Source organism: Taudactylus pleione, unplaced genomic scaffold, assembly GCF_031769625.1.
Source record: "Taudactylus pleione unplaced genomic scaffold, aTauple2 ptg000203l, whole genome shotgun sequence".
Taxonomy (NCBI): domain Eukaryota; kingdom Metazoa; phylum Chordata; class Amphibia; order Anura; family Myobatrachidae; genus Taudactylus; species Taudactylus pleione.
The window spans coordinates 4,189,721-4,206,105 of NW_028284605.1; the positions used below are offsets into that span (position 1 = coordinate 4,189,721).

The window sequence follows — 16,385 nt, forward strand, 5'->3', positions numbered from 1 at the left end:
AGGATTTCTAAAGGGGGTTTTCCAAATGCTTGATTTTACGAGTGTGTCCAGTCCATGAAGAGGGTTATCTGGTTTCAATATGCATCATACAAAGTGTTTTGAACTTTTGAATGTCATAATTCCAGCATATACAGGACCAGCGATTACAGTAAGCCATTACATGCAGCAGTAGGGCCTTCCTGCCTGAGATTAATGTTTTTGTTTTAGATGTGAGCACCATTCCAGAGTATGGGAGCAAGTCCAGGAGTTTGGGGGAGCAGCAGAAGAACCCAGCACTGCCCTGGACATATATGTACATATTGGTCTTGTTATGTATTGGATAGTGTATTATTATATGGTATTAATGATTAACCCCAACAGTGCATGTTTTCTAGATCTCCTAGTTGATGCACTGGTGTATTTATTACTGGTTGACACATGTTATAAGATCCACAGGTGCTGCTAATTATTTCATTTGCGATACTTAGAAGAACATACAGCATTAGTAATATTCTATTATATTACTATTTCTCTTGTGGTCATGGTGTGCGCTGGGGAGGGGGGTCTCCTGGCAACCAGAAACCCCCCCTGCGTTTGCCTATGTCGCCTGTGTCAGAAAAGGGTTGTGACCTAAAATAAAGGGGTGTGGCCTTGCAAGGGATCCAGATGACTTCCCTCCGGGAGCAGCCCAGCATTACCAGAATGCTGGGCTGCCCCCGGAGACTGGGCTGTCAGCACTGTTGGCTCCTTTTCTATGACAGGAGCCGGGTGCTGTAAGAGAATGTCACACTACAGCACTCAGCTCCTGTCAATGCAGAGGAGCCGGCATTTTGGTGTCACCCCTTCCAAGAATGATACCCGATGCGACGCACAACCCCCTCCTCACCCCACTATCTTTTTTAAGTGCTGGGGAGGGGGGCATTGTGAGCTCCGCAGCCTGGCACAAATCCAGGAGGAGGTGGTGCGATCAGTGTGATCGCAACATGCAGATGAGACTGCAGTGCTGGGCTGCTGACAGATTAGAGGGAGTGGAGGGCGGCATCGTACCCGGGCCCCCGCCGGGACCCTTTAACAAGCCCAGGTCCAGGTAATTAGTACCCACTCCCTCCCTCTCTCTGCACCCATGAACATGCACATACACACCACCAGATTGTCCACAAAAAAATTGACTAGCTGAATTGTTGCTTACAGTATATGGGCAGTGATAGTAACAAATTGCAGTACTTAATTAAAAATGAATATATATATATAGAGAGAGAGAGAGAGAGAGAGAGAGAGAGAGAGAGAGAGAGAGAGAGAGAGAGAGAGATTGTGATACTTGGGGTTAATTAGCTCAGAAGACTGGGGTCAGTGTTGCAGTGAGTAGGTGCAGAATTAGAGTCCACATGTAGCATTCCAGTTGAATAAACATAAGTGGTGCTTTACTTCCAGCATGTGAAATCAGGAAACAGAAAAATAATAAACAAACTTAGCCCTTGTTTAGGGCACTAGCTCACTTCTTGAACCCTCTCTACAGAAGCAGCTACTCTGCATGAAAGTCTCTCACAGTCTCTGAGATTGGTGGTCCTTCCTGCCACATGCAGGACTGGACACTGGTCTCTTGGCCTGGTATAGCTTCCTTAGCTTGTTGGCTGCCGCCGCTCACAGTCTGGCCTGCTTCCTTGCAGGTACCATAGCTCAGTCCCAGGTCACAGGTCTAGGCTCAGGCCTCCTGGCCCTCACTGGCTTGCTAGCACAGTGAGCTTTGTCTGACTGGTCTGACTCAGTCCTCCCTGGACTGAGGTCACTCAGCAGCCCTTACACCCCTTCCCAGAATCCTTTTCTTCTCTATGTGGGCGGATCTCTCCTGCCCCACACAGAATCTACTGCTCACCAGCGCCATCTCTGGTGATACTGCCACATATCCACCTCCCCAGCTTGAAACCCCTGGGTTCAGTGACATGGGACGAGGCATTCTCATAACGATGTCCCTCTTCACTCTCCTCATGAGGGAAATCAGCCGCATTCACGGTCATACAAACTCTTGCGACCTTTGGGGGTCTCATCCTCCAGATTCCAGAATTTATTTTCCTCCTAACTTTTTTCCTCACTTTGTGGTACTTCTTGCTTTCCATATGAAGCACTTGAGATTCATTCTTGAGCATGTCAAGCTTTAAGGATTTCAGGCACATTTTCCCATAGTGCCCTACTTCCTCATAGACAAATCCAGCAGAATTGCAAGTTCCATCCTGCTTGCATGAAGGCATTGTTTCACACACCTGAGTATTATTCTTCACAAGACTCTCAGAATTAACCTTCTTTAAGGTTCTGCTTTGCACTGCAAAACTGTGTGATTGCGTCACATTCACATCTGAATCCACGGCAACAAGAGTGTCTCATTCTTTGAAGCCATCACTATCTCCGTAGACTTCTGTACATCCTGTACCTTTACTTGACAGGTCATGCGATCACCATCTGTATACGTCAGTTATTTATCATCAACTTCAGACACAGTTTTGCCATCTGGACCTGTGGCCCTGATTCAGAGCCGGACGCTCTGACAGAGCGCTCGCTCTGAATCAGGGCCGGGCTATTTTATTGTTTGAACGGCCTCCTGGCCGCTCGCATAGCTGTGGGTGACCACCCACAGCTATAGCGAGCGGCCAGGAAGATGGTCGCGATGGTCAAGACCATCACGACCATCGGGCTTGTGACGAGACCCTTGTGGTAGGGTCTCGTTGCCATAAGCCCCAGAGAGATTTCGGCTCAAACAGAGCCGAAATCTCTCCCACTGACATCACTCGTGATGTCAGTGGGGCCGGCCCCAGATGGAGGCATTCACATGGGAATGCCTCCATTTGGGCAGCCACTCCCCCGGCACGCCCACCAAAGGGGGTGTGCTGTCACTCAACATCGACAGCACGCCCCCTTTGGTACGAGACCTGGAGCGACGCATTGCCCGTCGCTATATGGGTCTCGTGCATGCGCACGACGGAGCCTGCTCCGTTGTGCGCATGCGCTCTGGGCCACCATCGACCAGGTTGCGAGTGCTCAGCGCTTGCGACCGGGTCTGAATCAGGACCTGTGTCCCTTTGGGAGGACTTCACACCCTCAGCTATCACTGTAAGTCACTGCAAGGACTCTCATCCACTTTTCCAAGAGAGACTTTTAGGGAATTTCCCAACTTTGATACAACTATATCAGACGCAGCCACTTTTAATACACATTGCAACTCCAGTTCTTTGGTATACCTCTCCGCTTGGAATCTTTGCAACTGGTCCTGTGCATACACTTTTCAAGGTGCTTCTTCTGTTCTTGCAGCTGAAAAGCCCTGTCATGAGCAAAGTTAAGCTCTCTCTCCAAAGATTCACTTTGCTTTGCGGCTTTATACAAACTTTCCTCCAGCAATACATTTCTTTCCGTCAAACATTCTGAAACTGCTCTAGCTGCAGCTAAATCAGATTGGAGAGTTTATACTTGCTCTTTACAGTTGACTTCAAGACGGACCATCTACATCTCTTTTCCTTCACTTTCAGTTTCCGTCTGAGCGCGAGTCTGCAGCATCTGGAGATACTTCTCTTTTACTTCACAGAACTCTTCTGCCAGAAAACTTTTCTCCAATTCACAATCTTTAAGTTTTACTTGTGTGGAGACAGTTAAAGAGTCTTTTCCTTTTAACACCAGAGTCAGATCCGCCACTTTCACTTGTGCGCGCTCTGCATCACTCTGATGTCTCTGGACACCTTCTTTCAATTCTTCCACTGCCTGCTGAAGTACCACACACTTTTGCTGCAATTCCACAACATCCTGCTCTAATACATCATTCTTTGCCAGGAGCACATCATTCTCATACTTTGTAACACATTGGAAAAATGTAGCCTCCTCAAGGCTTTCCAACATAGCTGCCAATTTGAGGTATGTCTCTTTAAGAACTTCACGTTTTCTTATTTCTTGCTGCTCAAATGCCATTTTCCAAGTGGACAATTCACTCCATAATTTATTTTCAGCTTGTTCATGAACATTTCTCTCATCAGCTAATTGCTCCATTAAGTCATCAACCTTCCCAGCAAAATACGCATTATATTCATTCAAAACTTTACGCATATTGCCAAACTCTTCCAGGCTGATATAGTCCTTTCTGGACAGACCTTGCCCCATACCCTGACCGCTTTCTTTTTGGGCCTTGAGCTTTGCCCACTGCTGCTTGTTGGCTTCTTGCGGAGCTGCTGTAGCCATCCGCAAGGCCTTCACCATGTCATCCATGTTGTCTGGTGATTTAGAAGTGAGGCAGGGTTCAGCTTGAATAGATGTCAGTACCATGAAGAGCCTAGAACCACAGTCTTTTCTCCCCAAAATTAATTGGGTGTCTGTCCCTTTAAATTTTAAACACTTTTTTTTTTTTTAGCACAGTTCTTCTTTCACTTGTACAACACTTGACGTTCAATTGTATTTACAGCACAATATAACACAGCACCTGCTTTCACTTCTGTGGAACTACAATGTCCAGCAATCAACATAGCACTTGCTCATTTCTTTGCAAAAGAAATGTCCAGGCCACATAATTAGACACACCTTGTGTTAATGAGCTTGATTTCAACAGAATAAACCACACAACTTCTTTTAACCTTTCCAATAGTGAAGAAAGTGCACAACTTTTAGCAAACTTTGTAGCATATTTTTCAGACATGCATACAACTTTTCCATGAAATATTTCAAAGCAGATTTTATCTTCACTCACCAACCTGATGAGCTTTGCACTGCTGAGTCCACTATGCAGGTGAAGTGAGTCTCCTTTTGGCTTTCTAGGAGAGTCAGATTATGCAGTGCAGTAAGATTATGCAGTGCAATATGGATGCAATAAGCATCCATATTTCCATTTGTATTCCACATTTTCTGCAGCATAGATCTTTTTGCGTAGAATCTGTATGCCCGCATTCTCCACCATATGTGATACTTGGGGTTAATTAGCTTGGTAGACTGGGGTCAGTGGTGCAGTGAGTAGGTGCAGACAGGCCCGCCAAGAGCCGTGGCGGGCCCCGGTAATAGGGGGCATGGCCTAATCGCGGGAGGCGTGGCCACACCTCTTTGGTGACAGAAAAAAAAGAAAAAAGAGTTGCAGCGCCGCAAAGCTGGGGAGGGGGGGGCGCTCTGAGCCCCCTCAGCCTGGTGCAAAGCCATGGGGGGCGCGATCAGTGTAATCGCTCCCCTGCACAGGCATAGGAGACTGCTGTGGCTGCTGCTCAGCAGCCACGAGCAGTCTCCAACTGCAGCTCAGCACACGCTGTGTGCTGGGCTGCTGTAAGGGGGAGGGGGTCGGGGCGCCGGACCCGGGCCCGGCCCCCCACCGGGCCCCCGCCGGGCCCCTCAGGAAGCCAGGGCACGGGTAATCTGTACCCGCTCCCCCCTCCTCTCGGCACCCCTGGGTGCAGAATTAGAGTCCACACGTAGCATTCCAGTTAAATAAACATAAGTGGTGCTTTGCTTCCAGCATGTGAAATCAGGAAACAGAAAAATAATAAACAAACCTAGCCCTTGTTTAGGGCACTAGCTCACTTCTTGAACCCTCTCTACAGAAGCAGCTACTCTGCATGAAAGTCTCTCACAGTCTCTGAGATTGGTGGTCCTTCCTGCCACATACAGGACTGGATACTGGCCTCTTGGCCTGGTATAGCTTCCTTAGCTAAATATAAAGAGCAAAAGTGCAGCGCTAAGTGTAAGATAAAAAACACATTTAATAATAGATAAAAATAAAGAATAATCCAACAATTCTACTAAATGGTATATTAAACCATAAATGGTTGATTGAGCATAGGCACAAAAATCAATAATAAGTCGACATGCATGTCTCACAAGAGCTTGTAAAATAGAAACACCCTAATTAGGCACAAGCTGGGATGCACCAGATCAAGTATTGAGAGTAAGTCCTGTTCAAAACTTAGTGCTTTTCCCAGTCATAAGGATACTCTACCATAAATGGATCAGAGAGTATATGCAGGATACAGTCGATCCAATCATCCAAATGGAACAGTATTAAATAGTTACCAAACCACAGCTAAGTCATTCCAAGATGCACCGGATTCCACAGTGAGAATACACCTATAGATGATTCGTTGTGTGCTGGTCCCAATGCACACAGCCAGACGTTTTGGGATGCACAGAATCCAGACTGAAGAAGGTGATCTTTGTGGGTAGAGGTTGCCGGTAATCACATCTATTGGTGTGCTGGGTATCATACGAAGTTTGTAGTCCTGTGGTAAGTGGGATACTGCTATGTGGAAATTCCAATGGACTTCAGAGAAGCAGTGAAAAAGTCCTGCTGCCTAGATGGGTATCACACCAACGCGTTTCCCTGCCGGATTGGCAGCTTTTTCAAGGTGATGGAATGGATCTCTGTAAGCTGGCCTGCTTCCTTGCAGGTACCATAGCTCAGTCCCAGAGTTGGATAGCCTTCCCTGTATCTCACAGGTCTAGGCTCAGGCCTCCTGGCCCTCACTGGCTTGCTAGCACAGTGAGTTCTGTCTGACTGGTCTGTCTCAGTCCTCCCTGGACTGAGTTCACTCTGAAGCCCTTACACCTCTTCCCAGAATCCTTTTCGTCTCTGTGTGGGGGGATCTCTCCTGCCCCACACAGAATCTGCTGCTCACCAGCACCATCTCTGGTGATACTGCCACAATATATATATATATATATATATATATATATGCAGTATACACATTTATCTATTTTCTTGTGTGTCACGCTAGCTATTGTGATCTTGAGATGATGAATTGCATAGGATGGCTGCCAGCATGGAAATTATGACAGGATAGCCCCTACAGTTGCTACTGCTGGTGATACCTGGCGATAGTTATCTCCAGCTCTGGGGCTTGATAAATAGGGAGATTTGAAGCCCTATTTATTTGTCCATAATTAGGGCTCTTCTCCCAATTATTAATAGACCCCTTAATAAAATACATGATTGGTCCTGTACAGTTTAACAGGTCACATGCTCATTATTTGGACTTCCAAAGTGCCAATTCCTACTGTATGTCTGAAGATGACAAAAGCCCCACCCCCAAGATGATGTCACCAGGAAGACTGTACACTTCATACTTCAATAATTCAGGCGTAGCAGGTATTGCTGCCGGCCGCATGGCCGGCGGTTCAAATCCCGACAGCGTCAGCCCGACAAGGGTGAAGATCCAGATTTTCCTAAAGGTAAGTATAAACTAACCTAATTTAACCCCCTAACCCTAACCCTCCTTTAGAGTGCCTAACCCTAACCTCACCCCCTGTGCCTAACCCTAATCTACCCTCTAAGCCTAAACCTAAACCCCCCTTTCCCGCAGCCTAAATCTAAGTCTCCCGGGGAATGCCTAACCCTAACCTCCTCCCGGGGGTGCCTAACCCTAACCCTCTCTTCCTCTAGCCTAACCCTAACCCTCCCGGGGGGATGCCTAACCCTAAGTCCCCCCGGGAGCCCTAAACCTAACCCTCCCCCCCTGCTCCCCGGCGCCCGGCTTACCTTCGGTCGGTATACCAGGCGTCGCTCTTCCGGCATCTGGTTAATGACAGGCGTCAAGTTATCGACGCCTGTCATTAGTACCACGCCGGGATGAGAAAGTCTGGAAATCGACAGTCGACATTTAGACCGTCGGCTTCCAAACTACATCCCAATAATTCTGCAAACAAATTGCTGATGAAAGGAATTGCTATATTTCCACAATGCTCCCAGATTTTCAACTCTGTGTGGTCTGAAAGTCTTTTCTATAAGCACTATGCAGACTTTACATGACACATGGATAAAAATAAACCATTAATGCAAATAGCACCATCCAGTATCTGGGATAATAAATATTTTCAGAATCGTGTTTGTTTTTATAGCCATTATTCTTGTGCTTTTAGGATAACTTTCAAACATTTAGAACTGGTTTTTAACACAATCCATCTTCTGTTTTCTATCATTACATGACATTATTCATGCGGGAGCCAAGGAAAGCACAAGGGCTATGGCACCTGACAATATCATTTCAGCATATATTGTGTATTCAGGCAAAACATGGTCACGCACCATAATCTGGAAAAAAAGGGCATTTGATAACATTTGAACAGCTATGCTCTTAACCCATCATTTACCTTGTTTTCGGTCACTAATGTACAGTACACACAGAGTGGCTTGGTACATTTTTCAGAACCAGCTCCATTGTATCAGTGCTGCAAGATTTATACAAATGTTTTTCAACTGGGACAAACCGTTGTCCCAACTACCCAGCGATATGCTGGACTCCCTGCACTCATGATAACAGCACCCCCGCCGACCCCAAAAGGGCTGGCGAAGCACGCCGCCACCGGGTCAGTTCATTCTCTCACCGCAGCCGGCGTCCAGAGCCACACACAGGTACAGAGCACAGAGCATCTCTCTGTGCCTGTGTGTGGTTCTGGACGCCGGCTGCGGTGACGTCATCACACACGGGGCACGCCGGCACCACTTGTTCTGGGAGGGAGAAGAGGAAGGGTAATGTCTAAATTCCCTTCACACAGAGGACTTTGACGTCATTAGCCAGTGTCATTCCCTACCATCCAATAACACAGAGGGGGTAACATAACCTTGTGGAGAGCGTAGCGAGCCACCGAGCCCAAAGCATGGTGAGCGTAGTGAGCTCGCGGGGGGACAACTTACTTCTTTAAGTGGGGACAACTTACTTCTTTAGCTGGCCTTAATGGGCATGAACTGCACTTTCGCCCTCACTCACGTCATTTCCAGGTCCCTAGCATGAAGGGGAAATAAGCTCTACCGAAGAAGAATGAGGTGTGCGCCTGGACACCCCAAGTGCAAGCCAGCCTGGACATCGTGAAGAGAGGTAAGTAGTACTGCACAGGGGAGGGGGGTACAGCATAAGGAGCATTATTGGGGGTGTTCTAGGGGCACTACTGGAAGTACTGTATACAGGGCACAGTATAAGTGCACAGCATAAGGGGCACTACTGTCTGGGGGCACTGCATAAGGGGAAGTCCTGGGGGTATTGTATAAGGGGCACTGCATAAGAGCACTACTGGGGGTACTGTATAAGGGCACTGCATAAGGGGCACTACTGGGGGTACTATATAAGGGGCACTAATGGCACTGCATAAGGGGTGCTACTGGTGGCACTGTATAAGGGGCACTACTGGGGGCACAGCATAAAGGGGTTCTAATACAGGAGGCATTGCATTATGGGCTTTAATACAGGAGGCATTGCATAAAGGGCTATAATACAGGGGGCATTGCATATTGGGCACAACTCCAGGGGGCATTGCATAAAGGGGCACTACTAAAGGGAGAACTGCATAATGGGCACAGCTATAGGAGGCATTGCGTAAGGGACACTACTACTGCAGGCAATGCATAAGGGGCACTATTACTGTGGGCATTATATAAGGGGCACTACTACTGTGGGCATTGCGTATAAGGGTCACTAATGTAGACATTGTGTCAAAGGGGCACTACTGTGGGCATTGTGTAAAAGGGGCACTACTGTGTGTCGTAACATAAATAGGGGACACTACTTTATGGTGTAATGTGAATCAGGGGCACTATGTGCGGTGAAATGTGATTAAGATTGTGCTACTATGTGGTGTAATTTGAATTGGTATCGTATTGTATGACCATGCCCCTTTCTTTTGTGATCATGCCTCTTTTTTGCGCCACACGCCTTAGGTGCACATTGTCCTTTTATTGATAAATCTCCGATTAAGGGGGTAGTGGGGGTCAATCCACCACGTCTCTAGGACCACTTTAGGCACTTCTACCCAGAATACCAGGCGTGGCGTCATCAAACCCGCAGCGTGCACCTGGCATTCTGGGAGGAGCACAGTGTGACTGCTGGACTGGTAGGGGGGAAGAGTTCGCGGAGCTCCCTTTTTTTTGGTGGGGGGGTGTCACCGTGCATTGCACCAAACCTAGTGATGCCTCTGCCTGGGGGCTCATGATGTAAAGTGGGCCTGAGAATAGTGAACAATCCCAGCACCTCCTTGCTTCCTTATATGACCAGGATTGCTCCTCTAAACCACCGTGAACATAAACCATGAAGGTAGCAACCAGCAAGACACCCCATGCCATTCAGCAATGGAACTTTTTGTATGTTGCTAAAGACCGGTTAAGATTTTAGTAAATGAATCACCACTTTCAACCATTACTGTAGAACCTATAATACATCTGTCTATTCTTCTGATTGGTTTAAATGTGCAACCAATTATAGACATGGGCTGAGTGTTAAACACATGCACGCCTTGTCACATGCTCAGTTGATAAATCTATACAAAACGCGTTCCTCATTCTACGGTTGGTGGATGTAGATGTAGGGTCACTTGTATGGTGTTTTTCACATGACCACACCATGTGCTGCTGTCCCCCTTTTTATTACCTCTGGGAGTTTTGCTGTAATGGAGACTGCATGAGACAGAAGTTAGATTCCAGGTCATTGGCAACCTGATAGTCTAAACCCATATTACAGAGCCTATGTTAAGATTACTCAGTCATAGGAAGACGGGGAGTATGGCTGTACACAGCTGCAATCATATAGCCATGGCAGTGACCCCCATGAGGCAAGGTGTGTCAGGCAGTACCATCTTTGAGGCATACCTCTCTCCACCTCCCCCATTAATAGTCACCGGCCACTTAACAAGAGCTATCCTTGCGTTTCTTCCGCTAGCTGCTATCACTGAAGTGAGGTGACAGTGATAGAGAAGTAAGCACAGGAGTAGACATCGGCTTATGTTTTCCTTAAGATAGCAGTATTTTCTCCATTCCATTGCGGCTTTCTGATAGTAGCCACCATCGAATGGTGTGGAAGTGATGTCTCTCCGATGTTAAATTGCAACTGTTTAACATTGGGAACGGTTTGGGGGTCCTATTGCGCATGCCCAAACAGGATTATTTGTGCATGCGCTAATCATATGAATGCTCTTGACCATTGCATCAAAATAATTTGATGGAAGTTACCATTGCATTGAAAGTTTTCAATGGTGGAAGCCCAGCCATAACTTCATGGTGGGCTTCTGATGTCCATCCCTACATAGGCGTTGAAGCCTTCTTCATCTACTGCCCTAACCATCTCTCACCACTTAAATCGGTGCGCAGAGAACGATGTGTAACTGTAGTGACCAGTCGGGGGCAGCAGTATGCAAGTGTCGCCTCTTACTGTAGGGTAGTGGATAGATCTCCTTTAGTGTACCCTGACATCATCAGTTACTGTCCAACGTCATTCCTTATCCACGTGGACATAGAGCGGGTCACTTCCAGGTACATATAATAATATATTGAAGGGGATCTATACACTACCCTTACTGTATACAGTATCTCTTGTGCTGTATATCGATAAACAGTTTGAATGAATGCAAAAAAAAATATATACAGAAGGTACCAAAAAGGCACTTTAGGTAACCACTAGAGAAGATCGGAGGAATGTGAATGTCTGCCATAGAGAATGTTTCATTTTTTTTACAATAGCAGTTACATCACTGTCAGGGCCGGAAATTAATTTCCAACTCCTAAAAAGCTGTTCTTACTCCTCATACTATTGGGTCACATGACGTGTTTAGTTACACTGAAAAATGGGAAACATAAAAGGTATGAAAATCTGTAAATTTGTAACAAATGTTTTTTTTACCCAATAGGCTGAATAGGCAGTAGTGCAGTGGTCTCCAACCTTAAATGGGGTGGGAGCTACTTGAGAAAAATGAGACGTCTTGACGAGCCACATTTTATTTTAGAAATCCAAAATCTGGCGATTGACCAAATCTGTCATAGAAAAACAACAATACATTTATTAATACAGTGATAACGCTACTAAGCCTTGGATGGAGACAAATGAATGGAGATAAAGTGCCAGCCAATCAGCTCCTAACTGCAGTTTTTTAAACAGCCTATGACATGGCAGTTGGGAGCTGATTGGCTGGGACTTTATCTTCATTCACTTTTTGGTCCCACACTCCCTTTTCAAAGTGCCCAAGCTGTACCTCTGATGCCTGTTGAGAGCTGTCAGCGGGAAGCAGGGTGCTGCTGGATGTATTATGCTGGTGGGACAGTGGATGGCCTGGTCCCACACTGCCACCTGGTCTCACACCCCCACCAAACAGTGCCCGGTCAGCGCTTCTCTTAACGTGGTCAGCGGTGAGCCTGCTGGCAGTGTCTGTCATGCAGTGACATGCACGTCCTATGTGCAGCTTACATGCTGTAATGGGAGAGCAGAAAATGGCTGCTGAAAGCCATGTTGTGTGCAGTGATTTTATGAATGTATCAGGCATTAGATAATGTTCAGACATTAGGTGGTGGTCAGGCATTGACACACCATAAATCCTCAAGGTGTTGTCTTTAGGTATAAACGCATGACTAGCTGTCTTAGCAGTATTTAACCAACAGAGTAGTTGGAAACAGACTAAGGGGTCTATTTACTAAGCAGTGTTAGGAGATAGAGTGAAAAGTGATAAGAAAGTGATAAGGTGCCAGCCAATCAGCTCCCAACTGTCATTTTTCAAACACAGCCTGTGAGATGACAGTTGGGAGCTGATTGGCTGGCACCTTATCACTTTCTTATCACTTTTCACTCTGTCTCCTAACACTGCTTAGTAAATAGACCCCTTATACCCATATTTGTAAGTGGTGTCTGAGTCTGATGGCAGGCTGGTATAAAAAGTTTAGGACAAAGGAGATTCATGGGCCTTTTGACTTCTTTCAATGTGCGAGATTTCAGCTCCAAGGTGTCGGAGGGGAGGGGGCTCCTGGAAACGATCCATTTACGTGCTAAGTAGATGTGAGGTTAGAGCCATAAGGCCAGCTACCCCACCGTGCTACCATTGTCGCCGTAAGGCAAGCTACCCAGATTGCGTCCGCGAGCGACGGGTTGGCAACCGCTGCAGTAGTGCATAGCAATTATTAATCATGGTATGAAGGCCTACATAGGCTTCTGGCCTTATATTTATTTTTGTATTGCCATAACATAACAAGAAAACTAGGGAGAAGTGACTTTAGTGTAATCTGATATCAGTCAGTCATAAAATGAGTATGATTATAGATTATTGCTGAGTGAAGATGTACAATAAATATGCTATATAATATATATTTATATCGCCCTAAGGTGGGTGGAGCTTTGTAACTTTTAGGGGTGAATCCTCCATACTCCATTCTCACACTAATGTCATGCATATGTGGTTGTCAATGAGGTGTTCAGCAAGCAGGAGGATTGATATAATGTATTTGACTAAGTATGTCAAATTGATTGCAATATTTATCATGGTATTTCAAACATGTGTAGGAAAAAATATAGTTCACATGCTAAAGAGTTTATTTGCAGGTTAACTGTTCAATATATGACATTTATTTTCGTAGTCTACTTATATTATGCCTTTATGAATACATGAAAACACACATTCATACATTGTGCTTTTCTGTGACATTCAGCTTCTATTTATCCGGCATTAAATGGGTTACAAATTTACAAGCGATTTACTTATCACTTTGTACATAAATTGCTTTTGACTTGTCATGTGTAATCTAAACGGCAACCCCTAGAGGGCGCATATGAGTTGTGACACTGAAAGACAGACAAGTTTACTTGCCTGAAAGTGACGCAAAGATGTCTTACAGAGCCCTTTGGCAGTGGATTTATCTGCAAATCAGACCATGTGAGGGGGGATTGGTGTACAAAAGCTGTGCAGGATGCTGAGTCCTACACTGAGCAGCTGAAAGCTCAGCAGGTGTGGAGAGGGTAAGGTATAGCCATCCAAGAAGACCTTAATATCTGCAGACATTGCATGCTACTAAACATTTCAGGTAACTTGCTTCATTTGTCATAGCATGGACTTGTCTATGTACTGTATATAGTACTGTAACGTGTCTATTATTTTGTTTGTGTTCCTCTAGTAGTGTTTTATGAGGTTTTAGATTACTACAGCCCCATGATGGAGCAGAATGATTCTGCTATCAAATAATAGGGAAGGGGGTTTATATTATCTAATCAGCATTACACCACAGCTTTCAGAAAGTTATGTCATAAGTTTATGGTCTACTCTAAATATAAAGGACAAAAAAACTTTTTTTTGTCCTTTATATTTAATGTGTAGGATATGTTAGGGAGACACAGTAAATATATAGCTTTTAACAGGAGTATAAAATACAGTTCTAAGTCATTAAAGATCATTTTTAACACAGCTGAGTTTTATAGTATGTACTATACGTGTTTGATTGTAGAAAGAGTGAGTGAAAACACAAGTTTATTATAACAAGCTTGGAGTTTGTGGAACTATCTCTCTCTCTCTATCTCTGTCTGTATCTCTATATGTTACTATCTCTGTCTCCCTCTCTTTCACGCTCTCTCTCTCCGTTTCTGTCTGTCACTATTTCTCTCCATATCTCTCTTTCTGTATATATGAGTGTCACTCTCTCAGTCACTCTGGTTTCCTCACTCTTGTTCTCAAGATCTCTCTCTCTCTCTCTCTCTCTCTCTCTCTCTCTCTCTCTCTCTCTCTCTCTCTCATTCACTCTCCCTCTTTCTCAATCAATCTCTCTCCTGATAGAAGTGTTTTATAACTGGAAGGCTTGGGACAAAAGAGTTATAAACTTACAGATTATTATAGCTCCACGTTTTTATTGGTTAGAAAAGTCCCATGCTGTGTGATATGTAGGTGCTGCCTTGCTCTGTACTCTTACATTCTAATATATCAAATGATACATTTACAACATGTTATTTGCTCTAAAATGATCATATTCTATATAAAAACTAGGTGCTTTTTTGTACTAATACTGGTTTTACAGTGACAACATATTTTAAAGGTTCTGTGAACGTAACTCTGTTCAACTTTTACACGTGTTTATAGTGAAACATGAAGTGGAAATCAGCATTTGCAAAGTACTGTATTTTTATTGATCAGTTGATTATACCATCCTCATGATAAGTTTTAAATTGTACTTTCTTGTAGCCACCGCTCTGGTATGTGATACAGATATGATAAGGATAAATTGAGAGCTTAATTATAAACATTATGTCATCAAATAAACATTAGGCTAGTGGGGCAGAGCACATCTGCTCAAATGTTCACTGAACAGATGTCACTTGCGCCCTGGAATGCGGGACAGGTTTTTTGTTAAACTTGCTTCTTTGAAAGTTTGGGGTGCTACAGTTTGTTCCACTGTGTTCACTAAAATGTTCAATTGCAAAGAATGGGTGGCGTTAAAATAAACTGAGTTTTCTTTTTGCGGTAGAGAATATTCATGTGACAAATTTCTTGTAATACAGTGTTAATAATGCCCATGTAGCCGAAAAGGTCTTCATGTCAGTTTGTCCCATAATATCGATTTATATGTAACATAGATGTAACATAGATGGCATTCATATTATATATTCTGATAATACAATCACATAACAATGCAGTGTAAAGAAAATATAATTGTAGCAATGGATAAGAGCAGGTATACCAGAGGTATAAATGATAAGGCTCTGCAGCTGTAGAGAACTACAAATCCAAGCAAATACTGCCAGCTAAAGCATTCAAGAGTTAATTCCACCACATCTGAAGATCAACAGGTTGCTCAAGCTCATAAGTAAACTTAAGGCAAAGATAACCAACATTATTATCCCTGTTATATTTCTGCTTTTTCTAAATGATTTAAAAATTGGAAAACATTTATTAACCACTCAGAGATTAGATTTATAGTACTGTGCAACATTTGTAAAGTGTGAACAGTATAATCTCAATTTGGGAAGGTCTGATAATGAATTGGTGTTTTTATTGAAGCTCAATGTCACATTCTCCTAGTATTGTCTCTAGAAAATAGTTGTCCACAAGAATATATTGAGCTGCAAATGGAGTAGAGTTTATTGCACACCGTAAAAATAAAATATTTGTTTTGCAATCACTTGAATATTTAAAAATAAACCTATTCAATGCAAAACTAATTAGAGATGGGCACATATTTCTTGACTTAAACTGCTCTCTACGCATTGTGGAGTATATTCTTTAAAAACGAAGGAACAAGTAAAGTGTGTAAGATTGTCATATTTACTGCATAACATATTCTATAAAAAAATTATAACTATTTACACTTTATTAACAACATCAAAACAAAATTAAATGTTATGCAGATTATTTTAAACATATTAGAGAGCCAATAATAACAGCTCTGGAAGCAGTTTAATTGCATTGGTATAAATCTGTTTAAACGCATGTTATTAGAATACCACATTCATATTCCTTTTTTTAGTTATAGAGCTGGAGTTATAGGTAGGGAATAAGAAACTCCATCCTCACACACAGATTGGCACTCGGAGAGACTCCCGTCATTCTGAAACAGAACACCAATATATCTGTGTGATAGGAAGCTGCTCTGTCATTCTTACTGCTGGCTGTATAGTAAAACAGTTACAGGAACCCAATGCCACTTATGCAGGTGCATAAAGAGTTTATTTTGTTTA

The 16,385-nt window shown here is 44.1% G+C and overlaps 1 protein-coding gene across 1 annotated transcript in view; it reads left to right on the forward strand.

Moving 5' to 3' along the window:
- Window positions 1–13,714: 13,714 nt before the first annotated feature.
- The window catches only part of SLC6A4 (solute carrier family 6 member 4), a 154,945-nt gene continuing 152,274 nt past the window's right edge, over window positions 13,715–16,385 (forward strand). The window contains exon 1 of the mRNA XM_088477798.1: window positions 13,715–13,747. The gene's annotated coding sequence lies outside the window, so the exon portion shown is untranslated. The remainder of the gene's footprint in view (window positions 13,748–16,385) is intronic.